Source organism: Echiichthys vipera (genome assembly GCF_963691815.1).
Source record: "Echiichthys vipera genome assembly, chromosome: 7".
NCBI classification, from domain to species: Eukaryota; Metazoa; Chordata; class Actinopteri; order Perciformes; family Trachinidae; genus Echiichthys; species Echiichthys vipera.
Window position 1 is genome coordinate 27043025 of NC_139832.1, and position 23013 is coordinate 27066037.

A 23013-nucleotide genomic window follows, 5' to 3' on the forward strand; every position below is an offset into this window, starting at 1 on the left:
AGGTAACCAGGAGAAATTTCACCCAATGCTTCTAGAAGCCCCTCCCACAAGTTGGATTGGCCGGATGGGCACTTCTTGCGTACCATACGGTCAAGCTGCTCCCACAACAGCTCAATGGGGTTTAGATCTGGTGACTGCACTGGCCACTCCATTACAGATAGAATACCAGCTGCCTGCTTCTTCTCTAAATAGTTCTTGCACAACTTAGAGGTGTGCTTTGGGTCATTGTCCTGTTGTAAGATGAAATTGGCTCCAATCAAGCGCTGTCCACAGGGTATGGCATGGCATTGCAAAATGGAGTGATAGCCTTCCTTATTCAGAATCCCTTTAACCCTGAACAAATCGCCCACCTTACCAGCACCAAAGCAACCCCAGACCATCACGTTACCCCCACCATGCTTGACAGATGGCGTCAGGCACTCTGCCAGCAATTTTTCAGTTGTTCTGCGTCTCACAATGTTCTTCTGTGTGATCCAAACACCTCAAACTTCGATTCGTCCATCCATAACACTTTTATCCAATCTTCCTTTGTCCAATGTCTGTGTTCTTTTGCCCATATTAATCTTTTTTTTTTATTGGCCAGTCTCAGATATGGCTTTTTCTTTGCCACTCTGCCCTGAAGGCCAGCATCCCGGAGTCACCTCTTCACTGTAGATGTTGACACTGGCGTTTTGCGGGTACTATTTAATGAAGCTGCCAGTTGAGGACCTGTGAGGCGTCTATTTCTCAAACTAGAGACTCTAATGTACTTATCTTTTTGCTGAGTTGTGCAGCGGGGCCTCCCACTTCTCTTTCTACTCTGGTTAGAGCCTGTTTGTGCTGTTCTCTGAAGGGAGTAGTACACACCGTTGTAGGAAATCTTCAGTTTCTAAGCAATTTCTCGCATGGAATAGCCTTCATTTCTAAGAACAAGAATAGATTGTCGAGTTTCACATGAAAGTTCTCTTTTTCTGGCCATTTTGAGCGTTTAATCGTCCCCACAAATGTGATGCTCCAGATACTCAACTAGCCCAAAGGAAGGTCAGTTTTATAGCTTCTCTAACCAGCTAAACTGTTTTCAGCTGTGCCAACATAATTGCACAAGGGTTTTCTAATCATCCATTAGCCTTCTGACCCAATGAGCAAACACATTGTACCATTAGAACACTGGAGTGATAGTTGCTGGAAATGGGCCTCTATACACCTATGTAGATATTGCACCAAAAAACAGACATTTGCATCTAGAATAGTCATTTACCACATTAGCAATGTATAGATTAGTTTAAACTTAGATTAGTTTAAAGTACTGTTTAAAAAAACAGTGCTTTTCTTTCAAAAATAAGGAAATTTCTAAGTGACCCCAAACTTTTGAACGGTAGTGTATATATATATATAAATATTTCTATTCAAAGATTTTCAATTCAATTCTGTCTTTTTTTTTCTGGTGTGGTCAAGAAATATCCACTAACCCTAAAACGTACACACGGAGTAAGTCATGGAAAATGTTTCTGAAAAAGTTTAACCACAAAAGAAGATTCACCACATTTCACAGAAACACATATAAGAGGTCTCTGTGCTACAACATAACTAACCACTGCATTTTCACTTCTGTTCCTGTTCACCAGCTCAAGCCCAAGGATGAAATTATGACTTGTATTGGCCCTGAAGAACCCGGAACGTGCGATGTGGTCTACGGTATTTTAGAGGATTATATTGAAGTCTCTGTGTCCACTTATGAAGATTCCAGCACAGAAGAAAGTTATGCAACACGTACAACCAGAGCCTTGGAGGATGCACTGTTGGATATGAGGAGCCTGCTGGAAAAAAGTACCGAACTGTGAAGCTAATCTAGACTCAGTATAATTTGCTTATTGCAGAGATGTAGATGACAAGATTAATACAATTATTGTGTCTTTCTAAACGTAAAGCTGCAGCTGATTAGCTTAGCTAAGAGAGCTGGAAAATTGGCTTACTAGCATAGTCACAACATCAGCCTGCCATCTAGCAACTTCCCCAAGTCTTGCCATCAGTAAGGCTGCTAAGAGATGGGTATATTTGAATGTTACTACCACTTACCTCTTTGTCGATCCTTTGGCGGTGCTATCTGTCTTTGTTCAATTATAAGAGAAAAACTAAAAGGTAACGACATATTTATAATTTTTGTGTACTTAATATGAATTTATTCTCAAATCGGAGTGGAATATTTAATAATATATATCGTTTTGAACAAAAAACTATTATAGACTATAATGTTGGGATGATGGACAATGGACTTGCATCATGGACTATTTCAAATTTAATTTATTAGAGCACTCTGTTGTAGAAATGTCTGTAATAAAATGAATTCCCAAAAAGCAATTGTCTTTAAGAGATTCATTAGAATCAGAAATACTAAGTCTTAGATCCCTAAGTCTTAAAATTACATTTTGACACAGGGAGCTTATACATATAAACAAATACATTTGATACTAAGTGATTGATAATTCATTTGCTGGTTATTTTGTTCCCACAAAAGCCCTGGTTGAAATTTCAAGAAATATGTCCACTCTTGGGCTGCGCTCCTTCATGATGCTGTCGCAGTCCTCCACCACCTGAGGGCAGAGCAGGGCATAACATCTCAGGGAAATAATCACAATCTGGAACCCTGGAAGTGAAGAGAAGGATTTGTATGTGTGCAGACCTACTGTACATGCATACTGGTGTGCTGGATGTGCCACTTTTTAATTACAGTACTAATCATGTGAAGCATCACTCGCTCTATTTAAGTGAGCCAAAAGAAATATACCACTGACACCTTCCTAACATACTGCACAGTATCAGCTATGCAGTGTTTTTTTTTAAAGTCTCTCCCTCCCTCTCTGGAGAAAGTGGGGTGAGTTGATCCAATTTTTCTCGAGGTGTCTTTAAAGCAAGGGCATGACAGTAATGTGTCCACCTAAAGTGTGGGGATAAGTTGTGCCAAACTGTGTCAGAGAACACAGTTTGACTAACCTGTCTGTTCTTCTCTGATCCAGCTTACATGATGGTAAGCTGGACCAGTTTACCACCATTTTCAATAACTTCATCCAGCAGTTTGGAGCTAACGACACGCTAACAGTATAGCCTTATGTTGTAACCAACACATTCTTTAGAATCCCACATAGACATAGACATAAAAAACATTTTACATTTTAATGTTTTTTTAAGTTTGCTTACCACTTATTCTACAGGCCTCTCTCCATTACAGGATGAACAAATTGTATAACTCTGTGTGTGGTCAGATGACCAATTTTGTCTATGGTTGCCTAGAAACAGGGGGTGGCTTTACTTCACCGCAGGTTCAAATCACCCCACTGTCCCCTATAGGTGAGATACACAGAGCATGTGCAGTTATCTTGTGATTTCAGAAGACAGCTGTCAGTGAGCAATAAAAGGTCACACCCTGCAGCTGGTATGGTAAGTGTGTGGGGTGGTGGCAAGGAGAGACATCTTAAAGTGCAAGGATGCATTAAACAGTATTTTTCACTTTATGTATTACAATTCACACCAATGCTGTCATTCTTTCTACTTTATGGTGTTATGTGCTGATAATAATATCTCTATCTAATCAGAACATGTAGCTGGGTCAAAAAGCAGACACATTTAACTTTTTCACCTGAGGAAAATGTATTTATTAATTTCAAAATATATCATTAAAATTAAAGTATTCTGATACTTAAAAGTACTAGACTCTCAGTACTGTTGGCAGAGGAGTCGTGGACTGCAACATTAATTTATGTTTAAGCAACTTTTTAAAAGAAGGCCTGCTTTTCGTGTGTCTAATGCTAACGGGGAGCTTATTCCATGCAGAAGACGCCCTATAAAGAACAGTTATCGTCATTAAATCTGTTTGTGGACATGGAACCACCACAGAACAGTACTCACTTTGTGTGATATGACAAAAACCTGTAGAAACAAGCTCTTTACAAAGGAATTGTGCTGAATTGTTCCAAATAACACTATGCATAAATAACAGAACATATAAATGTAATTTCCCCTCCACTGACAGGCATGATAATTGTTTATGCATCACACTCACAGTAGCATGGAAAGGACAATGAAGAATTAATCTGGCTTCCTGCTACTATTATAACTATTAGTCATATATACTGTCACTAGTCTTATAAATTATAAAATCTGTAGCCATTTCCGCTACTCATCATTGATCATGTTTGCCATAATTATTATCATTTTCATATTCTATAACCTTAGATGTGCTTGTTCCTACCATTCTGCTATATTAACTGGCATAACATATAAGTCATATTCACATTACTATAGATATTATTATATTAACGGTTACTCTTTGGTTGCTTGCATCTCTTGAAGTATGTCTGTCTCTCTGTCTTTTGTCTGTCTTTGTCTTTTCTCTCTTTCTCTCTCCTTTTCTTCCTCCCCAACCGGTGCAGACAGATGTCCGTCCTCCACAGAGCTGGGTCTGTCCGAAGTTCCTGCCTGTAATAGGGAAGGTTTTCGTTGCCACCGTACTCTATGGGGGAATTGTTGGGTCTCTGTAAATCATAAATAAGTCATAGAGTGTGGTCTTTACCTACTCTGTAAAATGTCCTGAGATAACTTTTGTTATGATTCGGCACTATAAATAAAATTGAATTCAACTGCCCTTCTGTGTGTGTTTTCTCCGGTTTCCAGTCCAAAGACGTGCAGGTGTTACACCTGTCTCTGTTTGTCTCTATGTGCCCTGTGATAGACTGGCGTCCTGTCCAGGGTGTACCCCGCCTCACGCCCGATGTCAGCTGAGATTGGCTCCAGCCCCCCCGCGACCCAGACAGGGACAAGCGGCAGAAGATAAATGAATTTAATTTAATTTAGTGGGGGGGGGCTGGAGCCGATCCCAGCTGACATTGGGCGTGAGGCGGGGTTCACCCTGGACAGGACGCCAGTCTATCACAGGGCACATAGAGACAAACAGAGACAGACAACCATTCACACTCACATTCACACCTACGGGCAAGTTAGAGTCATCAATTAACCTAACACCTGCATGTCTTTGGACTGTGGGAGGAAACCGGAGAACCCACGCAGACACAGGGAGAACATGCAAACTCCACACAGAAGGGCCCCAGCCGGGATTCAAACCAGGAAACCCTTGTGCTCTGACGTGACAGTGCTAACCACCAATCCACCGTTCCACCAATAAAAAATACAGCCCACCCTCAAAGATGATAAGATTATGAAAGCATGCAGTAAATAATTTAAAAACATTACCCTGAGATTCAACAAAAGGACTGATTACTTCAGTGATGGTGACAATAATGTGACACTCGGGCGTGTTTTCTCTCTGGTTTCTCTCCACAAGAGGGTCAGAGGTCAGTCAAGGAAGAGCATCCTTGGAGCTTGTAGTGTGGGTGCTAGAATGCCTGGTCTGGATGGATGGGTGAAGGCATGACCCGCCCAACTCTGCCTTTGATTGGCTTACCCTGATATTCTTATCCCAATCTTAACCAATCTAACCAACGAAAGCAACACATTTTAGCCAATACCATCCTTCTGGCCCATCCATTCTAGCATAAAGACTGAAGCATTAGTCAAAACTGAGTTCTTTGGAATCACTTCTACAGCAGTTTACTTCTATCATCAATCTTGAGGGATTCAAGTAAATTAAATCTGAAACAATTAAAGTAGATAGCTGTTGCTTTTAAGATGATGATTTGGAAATGTTACATGAGTTAGTGAATTATTGAAAAAAACAGTCTACCACTGTGACCACCCTGTGTGCTTAGATTCAGTGACCAAGTCAACCATTCATTTATTTGTAAAGTCCTTATAATATAGGCCTAGAGATACAGCTTGTGTGTTAAAACTGTGTAACAGTGTAGCCTACTTTACTGACACAGATGTGGAACATGCTATCCAGAACCATTGTTAAATATTTAAAGCCCTGGTAGAAATATGATATTGACCCATGTGCTTTGTGACTTGAATGCTGACATTGAAAAATCCACGTGACAGTCTAAATTGACACCAACCCCAGTGTATCTCCTCAGGGGTTCTGGAAAGTGCAGCTTTTTCAAATTATGGACCAGTTGTGTCAAGCTAGTCATACAAAGCAGTACCGGAAATTAGCAGATTGCCTTTCAAAATAAAGGAAAGTAGTTTAAAATAGACTTTAAGGTGTGGATGCTCTGCTGCCACCAAACCAGGGTGAATTCAACTTTGGGGCGAACAATTAACATTACATTTCCTCAAGAGATATCCATGAGGGACACACACAAACACACACACACACACACACACACACACCAAAAACAGTGCTATAACACATTGCTTATATTGTAACATGTTAAATGTAGCTATAATGAGGAACCATAATTACTGTTACTGGATAATTGATAGGTAGTCAACTCAGGGGTTGTCTCAAATCTGCAGTGGTCCTGCATGACGCTTCCTGCTAATACTCTAACTATTAGTCATATATACCTTCTCGAGTCTTATAAATTATAAAATCTGTAGCCATAAAAACACCATCAGTGGTATGTCTCGCTGTATCGTAGCTGTTTGTCATAATTATTATCATTTTTATATTTTATCACCTTGGCTGTGCTTGTTTCTACTATTCTGCTGTATTAACTGCTATAACATATAAGTCATATTCACATTACTATAGATATTATTATAGTTACTGCTACTCTTTGGTTGCTTGCATCTCTGGAAGTATGTCTGTCTCTCTGTCTTTTGTCTGTCTTTGTCTTTCTCTCTTTCTCTCTCCTTTTCTTCCTCCCCAGACAGATGTCCGTCCTCCACAGAGCTGGGTATGTCTGACGTTCCTGCCTGTTATAGGGAAGGTTTTCGTTGCCACCGTACTCTACGGGGGAATTGTTGGTTCTATGTAGATCATAAATAAGTCATAGAGAGTGGTCTATACCTACTCTGTAAAGTTTCCTGAGATAACCTTTGTTATGATTTGGCACTATGAATAAAATTTAATCAAATTGAATTGAATTGAATTGAGTTGAAATCTTTAAATCGTTATACTGATACTAATACATATAGTTATAGCAATGTTTCAGTCCAGCATGCACGCAGGTATACTGTATTTGTAAAAATTGTAAAGCGCTTTGAAGAGCTGCTCACACACCTATTGCAATCGGTGCCAGCCCTTCATACATTAACACAGAAACTGCATGCATGTTTTCAAGATTTTGATTGTATTTTGAATAGAAAATAACCCTCAAAATAAAAACTGTAGAAAAAACATGTGACATGACATGAATTAGAAATACTATATCAATAAATTGCACAGAAGATATTAAAGAAACCATTGAAGACTTTAAAATGACGGCACAAATAAAAAATACTTGCAGTTAATATTTTTTATTTGTGCAACGATATTTAATATCTTCACTGCTGTCAGCAAACCTAATATGGTTCTATATACACACAAAATATAAACAGGTAACAAGAAAACAAATGATATAAAATGTATACCGGTATTAAATATGATATAAATAAGGCATTGCACAAAATGAGAAATATTTAAACCAGTGCATACATTACAACACATACTAACTATTGCACACTATACTAAAGTACAATGACAAGTCAGAAAAACCTCTGGATTTACCGCTTTTTACAGTGATTCCAACAGAGGGAGCTGTCTACATTTTAATTGCACCAAAGGCCTAAACACACCTCAACAAGCTCACCTTACAGCCTTACTCTTCTTGGTGCATAGTCATCTATATTGTCATCATGTGAAAGCTGTTTTGATGGCTGTTCTGAGGTGGAGGGGGTTGGAGCACCTGATGGTCCATCATTGGACTAGGCTGAGGTGGAGGGGGTTGGAGCACCTGATGGTCAATCATTGGACTGGGCTGAGGTGGAGGGGGTTGGAGCACCTGATGGTCCATCATTGGATTGTGCTGAGGTAGCGAAGGTGTCTGCAGCCCAGGATTTGCAGGGGCGTGGTTAGAATATTTTGCAGTGCAAGGGCATCAGAAAGAACTACATGTATATACACCATGGATGTTATATTTTAATTTTTTTTAAATCTAAAATGTACAAAAAAAGATTAAAACGTAACAGCGTTTTGGTGCTTTCTATACACAAGACTAATAATGGAAATAAGATGAGATTGAACTTTATCATTATTACAAATGCTGCAAACCAGAGTGCAAAAAAGCAGTAAAGTGCAGCGAAATGTGTGTGTATAGATCCAAATTAGAGAACAAAGTATTAATACTTGATTTATTCTGAAATATTGTTCTTGCAGTTTCTTCCACAGTTCAGTAACTGTAGTGGGTTTCTTAGATGTTACTCTGTTGCCAAGGATTCCAGGGATTAGTCATGGGCTTTGGATCTGGACTCTGACACTTCCTCCTCCAAATTTAACTGATTTATTTACACACTTTGGGTTCAGTAGTTCGCACTCTGCCACCGAACATAATGTTTCCTATCAGACCCAAATAAATTGAAGTTAGCAATGTCACGTCATGGTTTGGGGGATGTTTGCTGCAGCAGGAGTTGGGCCTCTTGTACAGCTACATGGCAGGGTGAATGCAAATGTTTATGTGTACGTCTTTTGTAAACATGCAATACCTTCACTGCAATTATCTCCCAATTTTCACGTAAGACAATTCCCCCCGTCACACTGCAAAACGGATTATGCAGTTCCTTGAAGCTAAGAAAATTGAAACAATGAAATGGCCAGCCCAGAGTCCAGACCAGAGAAACCCACTACAGTTACTGAACTTTGGAAGGGACTGCACGACGAATGGACCAAGATCAAACCAGAGCAGTGTGAGAAACTGTGGGCGCAGACAGGCTGAAGTCGTTCATATACAGTATGTATTTATTTTGTTAACATTAAGCTAAAAATTACTGTAGCCTTGCATAGAAATGTGAAGAAATCCCATGTAACCTATCATTCCTCCTGTCAGAGTGACTTCCCCTACATTCATTGGCTAGCTGTCTAACCTTAATCCTAATTATAAAACATGGGTCATCGACTGTGACTAGATCTAAAAAGGAAAAACAAGAATCAACTATTCCTTCTAATTTAAATGGTAAAGAATAAGCAAGTGGTACAAATGAGCTTGTCATTTATGAGTTTTATTTTAGCAGGACCTACAAACCGGAAGTCCACCCTCTGTACTGTAGTCGAGTTTGACGCTAGTCCACAACACGGCAGCGCCAGGCTGTCATGCGAGGGACAGGTCGCTGGAGAGGACCGCGAAGCCGACATTACGGGTGTGTTAATCATCCAAAGGAGAGTTTGTGACTTCCACTGTCGTCATTTTGTGGATAAAACCCGGAGGACTGTAGCGGGACCGCTGTTTACTCTTCATGGACTCTCCGGTGTGAGTAACCGAGAGCCGCGCTTTCCACCGTGAGCGTGAGTGCACGACTGAGCGCGTATCGGGAATGTTATGTTGAAATGCTTCATATCTGACATCCAGCTCACACTGCCAGGAAAGTGACTTTTTCTTGTCTCTGTGCAAGGCTTGGCTAAAGCTAAATGTTGGTTCTGGTTGCTGGTGAGTTCTTTATCCCCGGCTGTTCTGTCGGTAGCCCAGAGGCAGATGCAACAGGTGACGGGTGCAGGCCCCAAGCAAAGGTGCACTGGTCAATTAGTTGATAGCAAATTAGACAGTCCATGATGCAATTATGAATTAGGCAAACTATGGATATGAACTCACTGCCATCAATGTAAATAATAGTGACTAGGTTTACTATGGATTTAAGCCATTGGCTGTCAGATAATAGGCAATTTATACTCTTACCCACAGATAGACCCACTTGATTGAGAACTTAATTTTTACCTGCGCTGTTCCACAGGAAGGGTTTTGATTTGATCCCACAACAGACACTGGTTGCATAAGTAAACAAACCCTTAAACAAGCTGCAAAGTCAGAAAGAACATCAGAGCTCATAGTGTGGGACTATAGTAGAACATTCTTGTATACCCTTTCTGAGTGGTGCCTGAAAGCTTGGAGTTTTATTTTTGCTAGTGATACACGTCACTTGTGACAAGCAGGGTTCTAAATGAACTTTTTGGATCACCAGCCAATAAGAATTTCCACTAGCCATTTTTTTCCCCGGTGAAAGTAAGAGAAATTACGAGTGCCACTGAATGCATTTGATCATTTTATTGAAATAGTTGGCATGGAAAACACATCAAGTACAATACATACAACAAAGTATATACAGCAAGTGCAAACATTTCATTTCAAGCTTGGGATCTATCTATTTATGATTTTATATATATATATATATATATATATATATATATATATATATATATATATATATATATATATATATATATATATATATACACGTATATATCAGGGGTGGGGAAACCTGCTCCTAGAGAGCCACTGTCCTGCATGTTTAAGGTTTCTCCCTGCTCTAACACACCTGAGTCTCATGATTATTAAACCCCTGACAAGCTTCAGCTGCTTGATAACAACAGAGCATTAGAATCAAGTGTGTTGGAGCAGCAGAGAGAAACCTAAAACATGCAGGACAGTGGCCCTCCAGGAGCAGGGTCCCCCACCCCTGATCTATATCTATCTATCTATCTATCTATCTATCTATCTATCTATCTATCTATCTATCTATCTATCTATCTATCTATCTATCTATCTATCTATCTATCTATCTACAATACATACGACAAAATATATGCAGAAAGAGCAAACATTTCATTTCAAACTTGGGATCTTTCTATCTATCTTTCTATAACACATCCAAGTTCCTTAGGCTCTCCTGATGACTTCAGTCCTTTACTGCCTCAACTTTAAAATAACTCGTTCCCACCACCAAATTGTTCTTTTTGTTTTTTCTTTTGCTTTTATGTAGCAATCCTGACAAAACACTACATCACATATTCGTGATCAAACACAAGCCATTCTCGACCAGTCAGCCATTTGGCATTCAATTTTCTTTTCATTTAGTTTATCTTCACTTTTGATTTTACTTCACTAACATTTTCTAACTCCCTCCTCTTTAGTCATTTAGTTAAATCTGAATTTTTGACTTTACTTTACTAACGTTAGCTAACGCACGCTGGTATTACTGCAAACTGCACACAGCCAATGGGCGAATGAAAAGTCATCACGTAGCATTACGGCACAGCGTTCATGGGAAATGTAGGAAGTACAGCAACAGGACTAAATGACCGAGAGCAGAGGCTTGTATCATGCATGTAATGCTTCATATTCTTCATCGCCGGCCAAACTGGCTAGAAAGTTATTATTAACACCCGCATTTGGCAGGTGTGCGTGCGTGCGTGCGTGCGTGCGTGCGTGCGTGCGTGCGTGCGTGCGTGCGTGCGTGCGTGCGTGCGTGCGTGCGTGCGTGCATGCGTGCGTGCATGCGTGCGTGTGTGTGTGTGATTCCAATGTGCAGCAGGTGGCTTCACGTCCTCAGGGACCTGGAATCCAGTCAGGCTCGAAGGCTTGTATCTTGTCCCAGATAAACTTTCACTCAATTTGCACTTAAATAATGTAATTGATTAGTCTTCATTAGAACCTGATCTGTATCCGAACTTATTGAGTGCTTGTCTCTTTTTTTATATAACCTGGGGAGAAGTGCAGAGGTTCAGGCTACTGACAGCTGAATGTTTGTTCAAGAAGAAAAAACTGGGCATCCACTGGTCATACAAACCATGAGTGTGTTTTGCGGCTCCATTTATATACATGGTGTATGGATTTGAGGTAAATAGGCATTAAGAAAAGCAATTGTTGTAAGTAGCTTAGTTGCTGAATACGTGTGTTGATGAGAAGCAGCTTGGTCAGCATAAAGCACTAGTGGGTCAGAGGTCCCGGCCTTGCACAAATCCATGTGAGATTGTGGTTTTAAATGGGGGTAATTGCAAAAAAAAGTTTGGAGTTCCTGTTGTTATTGCTGACTTAACTGTGTGCACTACTAAAACTTTCCTCAATGCTAATCGTAGAGGGAAAATCCAGCAGTTGTATCATCAAAGGTATTTTTGTGATCCCACAGATGTCTACTGTCTACACCAGGGGTGCCCAATCCTTCTCCTGGAGAGCTACTGCCCTCCATGTTTTAGGTTTCTCCCTGCTCTAATACACCTGAGGCTAATAACATGCGCGGCAGTAGCTCTCCAGGAGCAGGATTGTGGACCCCTGGTCTACACAGACGGATAAAGTGTTTTCCTGAGGCAGAACGTACCCTTTCGGCAACATTTAGCATTACTCACAAAACACATTGTCTGTATCTTTTAGGTCAAGCAAATGTGTATTGAATGCGTTTCTCTTTCTCATAAAACATTTGTAAAACAATTTCTAAATAATTTAATACCATCATCGTTTTCACCCAGGGCTGTGTTCAAGATCACTCCTGTGTTCACCCATTCGCTACTCATTCGCTACTCCCTGTAATAGACAATAATTAGTTTAGTCATAGTCTCGCATGACCTATCTACATCACCATATCATTTTTGGATAAAGGAAAAAAACGCACTGACTTGTTTGTATATCTTTAAACCAACGGTACAGAGCCGATAGCAGAAGGGGAGGAGGTTCTAACCGGATGTCAGAATTTATCCCAGCAATGTCCATCACCTGAGCCAGATGGAAAAAAAAACTGCATTCTGAGATCATTTTCAGAAAGCAGTGTACATGCCATGGACACTTTTTTCGTTGCATTGTGGAATTTTTGAATGCACTATTGGCCTTATTTGTCTGAACAGGCGTTTTCAGAGTTGTGAGGAGCTGCTGACTGTGCAAGACCAGCCAGTCAGCATAGAAAGGACCATGTCAACAGTGTTTCTGTAATTACTGTCGATGCCAGAATGCGGAAAAGAATCTCTAAACTTGAGAACGGAAGAATAAATACAATTATATTGTCGAGAAAAAATGGGCGGGGCAGCATGAGGTTAATATAGCAGATAGAATACACACTAGTCCATTGTGGACTGTAATGTAAGTAAAAATGTTTTATTTTGTGAAATATTTTTTTTATTTATACTTTGCTTTGCTATGCAGCAGGAAGGGTAGTTTCATGTTGGTGTTTTCTACTCATTAGTACGATGATGCCTGTGGGGGGAAAAGCAAGCCGTTGCACAGGCTGTAACTTCCTGGAATGACTAGTTGACTTATAAGGGGGTGTCACTGTAGACCAGGGGGAGAGGCAGCAAGACAAAAATACACCAGGGAGCCTAGTGTCACTGGCTGACCAGAGGCCGGCTGTCTGTGGAGAAAGGCAAGTTGAGCTTCACTGTTACCCAAGGTTACGTTCAGAACAAAAATGTGAGTTGTAAGATGATTAAAATTGGTCTTGGAAGGAAACTTTAGGTTAGGTCTAGTCTTCAACAGATTGTTTGGGAATAAAAAATTGTTAAACTATGTAAAGCTATTTATTAGTCACGTTAACTTCAATATATGGCATATTTAAAATAAGTAAAACCATATATTCTGTGGAATGTGGACATACTGTGTGGGCTGTAATGTCTCAACTGCTTGCAAAGTGTAGGCCTAATCCAGCCCCAAACCTCAAACAATGTGTTTTGTTAAGACTGGGGGGGATTAAGGGTTTGATTTCAGGGCTCACATGCAACAATTAAAGCCTATCTCAGTACAAGCAAACATATGGCCTTGTATTATTCAAGCCATGCTACTGTAGTCTGTGTTTTAGAAGGTGTGTTTATATACAGTCTGGTGTAAAGGTCTTACAGATTTCTTCTGTTCACTCTTTTTTTCACACTTGCATGTTTCAGATCATCAAACACATTTAAATATCAGACAGAGATAATCTGAGTAAATACAAAATGCAGTTTTTAAATGATGATTTAATTTATTTAGGGGAAAAAAGCTATCCAAACCAACCTGGCCCATGTGAAAAGGAAACTGCCCCTGCAACCTAATAATTGGTTTTGCCCTTTGCAGCAACAACTGCAATCAAGCTTTTGCGATAACTGGCAATGAGTCTTTCACATTGCTGTGGAGGAATTTTGGCCCACACTTCTTTGCAGAATTGTTTTAATTCAGTCACATTTAGAGGGTTTTCGAGCATGAACGGCCTGTTTAAGATCATGTCACAGCATCTAAATCAGATTTAAGTCCAGACTTTGACTAAACTACTCCAAAACCTTCATTTTGTTTTGTTGAGCACTTCAGAGGTGGACTTGCTGGTGTGCTTAGGATCATCGTCCTTCTGTATAACCCAAGTATGCTTGAGCTTAAGGTCACAAACTGATGGCTGGACATTCTCCTTCAGGATTTTCAGGCAGAGAGTCGTCCAGGTCCTGAAGCATCAAAACAGCCTCAGGCCATCACCCTACCACTGCCATGTTTGACTGTTGCTATGATGTTCTTTTTCTGAAATGGTGTGTTTGTTTTTTACGGCAGATGTAATGCGACCCACACCTTCCAAAAAGTTCCAATTTTGACTCGTTAATCCACAGAATATTTTACCAAAGGCTTGGGGATCATCAAGATGTTTTTTGGCAAATGTGAGATGGGACGTTGTGTTCTTTTTGGTCAGCAGTGGGTGATTTGACAACCCTATTCACCACTGTTCCATGTTTACTCCATTCGTGGATTATTGGCCACTTTGGTTCAATGGCATCACAAAGCCTTAGAAATGACTTTGTAACCCTTTGATATTGATAGTCAATGACTTTGCTTATCCCAGGGAATTCATTATTTAACAATTTCTTTGTCAAATATAGCCAGGTTGGTTTGGATAGTATTTTGTTCCCTTAATAAATGAAATGATCGTTTAAAAACTGCTTTTTGTATTTACTCAGGGTATCTTTGTCTGATATTAAAATTAATTTGATGATCCTAAACATGTAAGTGTGAAAAAAAATCAAGAAAAGAAGAAATCTGTAAGGGGGCAAATACTTTTTCACAGCACTGTACATGTACACTGGAGATGTATTATATAGATGGGAAGATAACATGTAGGACAGGGGAAATAAAGCAACGTTATAATTTACTCACTAATTCGCATTGTACTGTGGTGATATGTTATCATTTCACAAAACTCTTTTCCGAGTAAATGATCAAGATTTTTCTCTGACATTGCAAAACAGTACAACAGTTTATTGCACGGAACTTCAATTTGACTCTGGTGCAGGTGAGGAGCAGTGAAAATTGTGAGGACAAAAACTGTCTATAGAATGATCACATTACAGTAAAAAGTTGCTCAGATAACCAATGTATGCCAAATTGGCCAAGGCCAGTCAATAAATGCTGCCAACTAGTCAGTTTACAGCAACCCAATCAATAAAAACGAATCGTATTGACAAAACATCTAGTAAAGCTACTGACGTCAGCAATACCGACTTAGGTTACTACAACTTTCTTTTTATAGTCATATCAGTTTTATTGGTGTTTACCACGTTTGGACACTCCCTAATGCTTTGGTACAACCTTTGGACCAAAGGTAAGAATCAACACTATGCCCTTATTAGTAAAATCCTTAGCCCCAGCTCAAGCATTTGATAAGCTGTTGACCTCAAACATTATCTTGCTTCCTATATATCTGTTGCATTAGATTACAAATTGCTGTTAAACCTTAACAAGAGTTCTTGGAGCTGGTATCATTGTCGGTATCGGTGTCGGAGTGTCTTTATATTGCTGTGTTTCAAGCCCGGTTTGACTTGTTTCTTGCACCCGTACATTATTTTTTTCTTTTTTGTGCTTAAATCTCAACTTCAAAATCCAGAGATAAGATGAATATTTGGTCAAGTGCTGAAAACAGTTCAAGCTGTGGACTAAATGACTTAGTCATGCTGCTTTGCTGTGTTATGCTGTATGCACCAAGTTTTATTTGACTTCTCTTGGGTTTGATCATAGATAGTTTGACTGAACAGAATAGAATAACTGAGTGATAATGTCTCCACTAAGACGACGCTAAAAGAGTATCTCTTCCTTGCTAGTTTATTGTGTTGTGGTTAAAATCGAAATACAAGAACAGGTTTGTCTTTGTAAGACTTTGCCTCTGGCTCTGGTAAATATAAAGGGATGTTCATGTGTCGTGAATATCATATGCTTAGCCTGGACAGGCCTTGGAATGTTTTTTTGTAGAGCATAAACGTGCTCCTGGTGGGAGGAACCCAATGTTTTTGTTAAGATTTATTATTTTTCTGCTGCACAATTGCATTTTTGAGCGGTCTTTGGATGCTCAAAAAGAGCATGCAAAAATGACAAAGGTATGAACTAATTTGTGCTTGGATGGGGCCGGCTTGTTCCATAGCACCCCCAAACATGCCTAGGTGGGGGGCCAACTAAAGTACTGAACTGAATTAGAGAGCAGGTGTTGTCAGTAGTTTTGTTTTGACTAGCAATGACTTTGCTTTTTATTTGTTGTTGGGACCAGAGTGATTTCCATGTATTTGAATGTTGGCTTTTTAGACTTTCAATTACCACCTCATATTTTCTGATCAACCAGGCAAGAGATGTAAATGTTTCTTCCCCTTTCCTTCGTCCTTTTATGAACTGCTCTATGAAAAAAGGCCAGGGGACAAGCAACACACTAGTCAGTTTGTCAGACTTTTAGGATGCTTTTAGCTATTTGCACAGAGGCAAAAATCTGCCATATCATGCATGTCTTTTTGTGGCTGGGCGATATTGAAGGTAGTTATTGTCAAACAGTATAAATATGTCTGTTGTTTATATTTGTCAAAATTTCTATCGCAATGTTGAAAAATGCCAGTATTTACATCATTTGGATGACTTTTGGACGCCACAAAAATGAAAAAAAAATCCAGTATTTAAACAATTTATCAAGAATGTAATTCATGCAGGAGTATACCAAAATAGGCTTTACCATGTAGTTATTTCAATTCAATTTTATTTATAGTGCCAAATCATAACAAAAGTAATCTCACTATTTAGTTATTGATTTAAAACATGCTATATCATGATATCGTTAAGAAGATATGAAATCTAAACCTATATCGGGATAGACGATGGCCATATCGCCCAGCCCTACATCTCAATCTTAACTACATGAAAAGAAGGACTGGAAAATATCTATTGGACAAAATACATTTAGCTCAATCAGACAATATACTAGATCATTTAGCAAACTGTCAGAAGCATGACATGACTCATTGCCTGTCTTCAAACAGGCAACAGCCAAGAATTAAACTACAGCCCAGTAAGTGGTATGTCCATTTATTTAAGTGTTGTTGTGTTGGTGTCTGAATGAAGATTATACAGTAAGTGTCTGTCATCTATTCTGTTCTGTTTCAAGAAATTGCCTATTGAGCTTTGTCAGAACACAGTGCAAATGGTCATAACATTATGGCCGCAGGTTCGACTATTATCCTAGTTTGACGTCATACTATCTATCATCTATAGACTACCATCTATCATCTCTAATGCAGCTCAGTAATTTGTACCCAGTTTGAATTTTCAGGTGGCTTGCCAGACCTTGTTGACAGTGGCTGCACCACAGGCAGGTTCAGTGAGGCAAGACTTAAAACTAAGGTTTCAGTTAACAGTATATTGAAGTCATAATTGATTTATAGTTCTTTGTCAAGCCTTCTGATGCAAGAATAGAGTCGTATCCCTGCTGATAACTGCAGTTTAAGCACGAACTATGCGAAACAGGGAATAGGATATGGCTGTACTTTACCCCCAGGGAAGTTTTGTCATAAAACTCAGCTGTTCACTTATGGCCTTGTTTTCATGCTTCCCTCATGTTCATTGTTGTTTTCATAGTAGATATCTGCAAGGCTTTAATTCTTCAGCTGTGAAGAGCTATAGTGCAGCATGAGGGCCAAAATTAACACTACAACTTGCAGCAACACGACTGGACTCAAACCCTCAATGCTGCCGTATCGTATGCACATGCTTTACCAGGTGAGCGAAACAGCTATGGTGTATGCTCAAAGATAAATATTAGATTTCTTTATATCTACTTCTATCTTGACTAAAGATGGCAGCTCTTCTGGCGTTCCAAATTACCTCCACCTCCAAACTGTTTAGGATTTCTTTTTTTTTTTTTTTTTTCCTTTTAGAGTCCAGTGCTTCACCTTCTATAGACTTTCATTTGACCATTCTTGACTTGATGCTCTCAACTTTTGTTTTCCATTTCTGCCCTTTTATGGGGATTGGTCGGGCGTTTACCTATGCTAATTAGGGTCAACTAGCATGCACTTTCAATTTAAGAGAAAATGGGATTTGTCGTTAAAAGAACAGAGGTACGAAAAAATACAGCGGTTCAAGAACACATCATGAATCTGACGTAGACTTTTCTTAAGAACAAATTTAAGAAAAAAATATCTGTGAATGAGGCTCTATAACGGTGATCCAGTCAATGATGAGCTGGCGTTAGCAACTGAGAGGCAATTGGAAAATGAGAAGCCGATTATTTATTCGACCAAGGTGGTAACTCATGAATCTCACCTAGCAACCCACTGGATTGGCTACTGGCATGGCTGCTCATTAGTTTCTAAGGCCGTGAGACCATCCTGATCTGGCAAGCTCCATTGTATTTTCCTCTCAGATCAGTCTGGTAACGTGCAACAGAGAAAATTTGGAGCTGTTTGCCAAGTGAACGTCCAGTCAGCGTTGGTTTTGAGGCGGGTTTGAGTGTGACGCAACGCATGCAAATCTGACCTGATCTAGACACATTTTCAGGCAGCAGTAGCTATTATTCTGTTTGCCGCTAGCTAATGCTTTTTTCTCTTAGATCCTTCTGTTGGAATATGGACTGGGCACCTGAAATTGGGCCTTTTATCCCTAAATTTGCCTTACACAAATGGCAAATATCCTTTATTGACATATTGTTTACTTTCTGAGCTTTGCCTCGATGCTCTGTTAGTACGTCATACGCTTCATTGATCTGATTGGTTGATTTGGCAAAATAGACAGATGGTTTATCCAATAAGCCACCAGTATTTTCACCCCTTCCCAAATGATCCTCAAAGGAGAGTTCCCAGACGGATATGCTGAGCAAATTCGATACATGCAAATCAACCCATCTGGCGGAGTCAGGTTATGAATAAAGATAGCTTAATAGATTGATGTAAACATGGCTTTATATCTGCATTGACTACATGTAAGCTGCAGTTCTTTTTCACTGCCAGTTGATGTCATCAATCACAGCCTCTGTAACGTTATTCTAAAAGAAGTTTCTTATCTTCTTGGACTATAGGATATTTTAGCATGAATGGCAAAATACTTTTTTCATTTTTATTTTTCACCACACTCTTATTTCCTGTTCAAATGCACCCTGTGGAGCTTTCGACCCTAGAGCTACAGGGCTGTTACATTTTTATTGCTATCTGTTTGTATATTGCACACATGCGGGAAGGGGGCGGGAAGGGATTCATAATCTGCCATTGCTTTCACTCTGTTTTACTGATTGACAGAAGGTAAATGGTTGTAACTTGCCAATAAATGTAGCAATGCACTGACAAAGGCAGTGGAGTAGAAGACTGCTAGCTAGAAAAGATGGATGGAAACTGTATTTAAAATATTTAAAAAATACCTATAAAAGTTTTTTATGAGGAATAAAATGCACTCAACCTGTTTATTCGACCTCATGGATAGTGCTTTTTGGTGAAAAACACGAAGTATAAACATACCACATAACTTTTGTTTACAGGAATGCTCTTACACTTCATCATTCTGTTTCGGACATACATAAATTCACACACATTCACATGATTTGTTTGCCTTCATTCTTAACTTCTACATCAGTGACCCACTCCAGTGTGGTCTCCCACCAGGGAAATAACAAATTTATAGCTGATGAGTATGTTGCTCCCTCTCAGAGCCCTTTATCTGTGGGTTAAGTATGGGTGTGTTTCTCTAAGCTGTGGACCAATCTGATGTGGCTTGTAGATATTTACGCAGACATATCCCCCCCGGAAGTGTGTTTATTTATGGCCGGGGCTGTTATGTTTTAGGTTTCTCTTTTCATCCATCCATACATCCTTCCCATTCTTGTGAACGTGACAGCTCAGGAACGAGGGATTTCTTTTCTTCTAACTTGGCACAAATGTGCACTTGGACTGGAGGGCGAACTGATTAGTTTTTTGGACATCAAAGTTTAAGGTCACCTTGACCTCACAAAATGCATTTTTAGCCATAAGTGCAGAACTGCGACACTTACTATGACAACATTTTATACAAACGTCTAATAGGATAAGATGATGAAGCGATGACATTTTACCTTTTAAAACAATATGGCCATCATTTAACGGCATAACTGGAGTTGCTCCTGGATCAGTTGGCTCAAGCAAAAACTTTTTGCAAGCAACATATTTTACGATGATGATTATGTTGTACTGTTTCACTTGCATTTTACCACATTCTCCTCATATATGGCTGTCCTCATATTTATATGGCTGGACCGTTTTTGTGCTCAATTGTTAGCCTCGTGAGACCATCTTGATCTCACAAGCTCCATTGTAATTTACTCTCAGATCAGTCTGGTAATGTGCAACGGTGAAAATTTGGAGTCGTTTGCCAAGCGAACTTCCAATCAGTGCTGGTATTTGAGGAGGGTTTGAGTATGGTGCAATGCATGAAATTACAACCTGATCTAGACACATATTCAGACAGCAGTAGCTCTCATTCTGTTAGCATCTCGCTAACGCTTTTTTCTCTTAGAACATTCTGTTGGAATTTGGACCGGGCACCTGATGTTGTGCATTTTTATCCACAAATTTGCATTACACAAACCGTAAATATCCTTTACTGACATGTTGTTTACTTTCTGTGCTTTGCCTCGACACTCGACGTTCGCACGTAATTTACTTTGTTGATCTGCTTGGTTGATTTGGCCCAATAGAGAGATGGCTTATCCAATCAGCAACCAGTAATTTCGCCCCTTCCCAAAAGATCTCCAAATGACAGTTCCCAGATGGATATGCTAAGCAAGTGAGAATCATGTGTCTCAGTCCATCTGGCAGAGTCAGGTTACTTGTGTGGCCAAATAGTTACACAGTAGAGACGAAACGGTAAGAAAATTTCATATTACAAATACAGTGACTAAAATTATCACTGTTATAAGTAACATCATGCTATTGTTGAAATAAAACAGGGCTCGACAGCAACAGTTGACTGGTTGCCTTTGGCAAGCAATTCTTGGCCTTAAATATCAGGGACAGCAAACAGAAAAACATGAACCTCAAATAAACGTTTAACATTTTTTTGCTCTTGTAATAATAAAATATTGCTGTTACAGTCAGAACTGGAACCAGAGAACAGCATGTGACAGTGCTGCACGTGCATTGGGGTGTTTCTACTTCATATTGTGTGCACATATTTTAGTTTTAGAGACTGACAAAGCAAATTAGGATGTGTGAGTGACTGTGGAGTGAAACCAACCCTTCAACATTTTAATCGAATGTGCAAATTGATTAAACTGACACTAAACCAGATGAACCTGAATTAGTTTTGCTGACGATCTTGTGCTTTATGTGATAGTCTTTTAACCAGGTAATGAAGCTCCCCCTCCCGGTAGGGACTGGCTCTCAGGAAGTATGTGGATTTTGCCGGTGGGTTGGTCTTTTGAGGGCACTGCCCAGCAAGACCGATGTCTAAGCGATAAAAGTAGTTGGAATTTCAGTTGAAGTAGAAGTGCTGAAGATAGTTCAAGTGTGCGCCCTGTAAGCAGTTTAAATGTCAGCTGGTATCAGCAGTGAAGAAGGCAGTTGAAGTGTAACATTTAAAGTTAAACTATTAATAATCAGTATCAGCTTCACGTTATTTCTGGGTTAGTAACCAATATGGGTCATGGGTCCGTGTTTAGTGTATGCTGATACTAAAATGATTATTTTTGTGAAGACGAACTAGATATGTTGTTGACGTAGCAGTAATCGAAACTAAGGATGGAGTGCAAACACAGGATCAGTGGGTCATGGGAGGAAATGGGAAAATTGCTTTTCTCTTGAAATTATCATGAAAATTTTGCTTGGATGTGGTTGAGTTCAGTTGTTGTCATTTGATCAGGAGAAGCTTATCTTAACTTTCTTATACATTTGTACATAGACTAACATTAATTTATATAGATTTTGAGTTTTAAGAACATCTGACTTCTGAAATCAAACCTACAGTACTGTAAACCCTTGCATCCACACATCACCACCATCGTATTTGTCCTGTTTATTTTTCATCCCATCTCATCTTCAACCGCTTATCCGGGGTCGGGTCGCGGGGGCAGCAGCTTTAGCAGGGGACCCCAAACTTCCCTTTCCCGGGCCATATTAACCAGCTCTAACTGGGGGATCCCGAGGCGTTCCCAGGCCAGTGTGGAGATATAATCTCTCCACCTGGTCCTGGGTCTTCCCCGAGGCCTCGTCCCAGCTGGACGTGCCTGGAACACCTCCCTAGGGAGGCGCCCAGGGTTCATCCTTACTAGATGCCCGAACCACCTCAACTGGCTCCTTTCAACGCAAAGGAGCAGCGGCTCTACTCCGAGTTCCTCACGGATGGCTGAACTTCTCACCCTATCTCTAAGGGAGACTCCAGCCACCATCCTGAGAAAACCCACTTCGGCAACCTTGTTCTTTCAGTCATGACCTTTTTATTTTTTGGCCATGTTAAAAAAACTGACAAGTGAAGATTGGAGGAATCATGATGGAAACAGATACTCAACTAAGCTGGACTCTGTTCTTACTAAATATTATGATGGTTATTGTTTGTAAAGCAAACGTTACCCAAACGAAACATTTCTTGTTTAGTCATCTGGGCACATTCTGTGTTAAAACCCAATCCCTCAGGATTCTGTGGGCATTTTGTCTGGATCCTGCCACTGCAGAGTGGTCAGTCATTTGAGCTCTGATGCAGCAGACTGCCCTGTGATCTGTTTCTGAGTGGGAAGCAGCAGTTCCACACTTGCTCTCTGACATTCCAGCTGTTCACGTTTCCTGTTTTCAGAAGAAATCACTGCTGCTAGAGCTAATCGGCATCACATTTAGAAGCACCGTGTCTCATGGCCAAGTATGTGCTCTCTGCGGTCAGATTTAAATTCCATACACTTCAAATCTAAAGAATCTGTAATGGTGTTCTCTGCTCCGAACATTCCCTGTCCGTCTGTAGAGCCCCCTCAGCAGACTTTCTG

The 23013-nt window shown here is 39.9% G+C and overlaps 1 protein-coding gene across 1 annotated transcript in view; it reads left to right on the forward strand.

Annotated features, from left to right (window-relative positions):
- Nucleotides 1-9157: 9157 nt before the first annotated feature.
- LOC310949472 (F-actin-monooxygenase mical2b-like) overlaps nucleotides 9158-23013 on the forward strand; it is an 83161-nt gene continuing 69305 nt past the window's right edge. The window contains exon 1 of the mRNA XM_083916946.1: nucleotides 9158-9314. The gene's annotated coding sequence lies outside the window, so the exon portion shown is untranslated. The remainder of the gene's footprint in view (nucleotides 9315-23013) is intronic.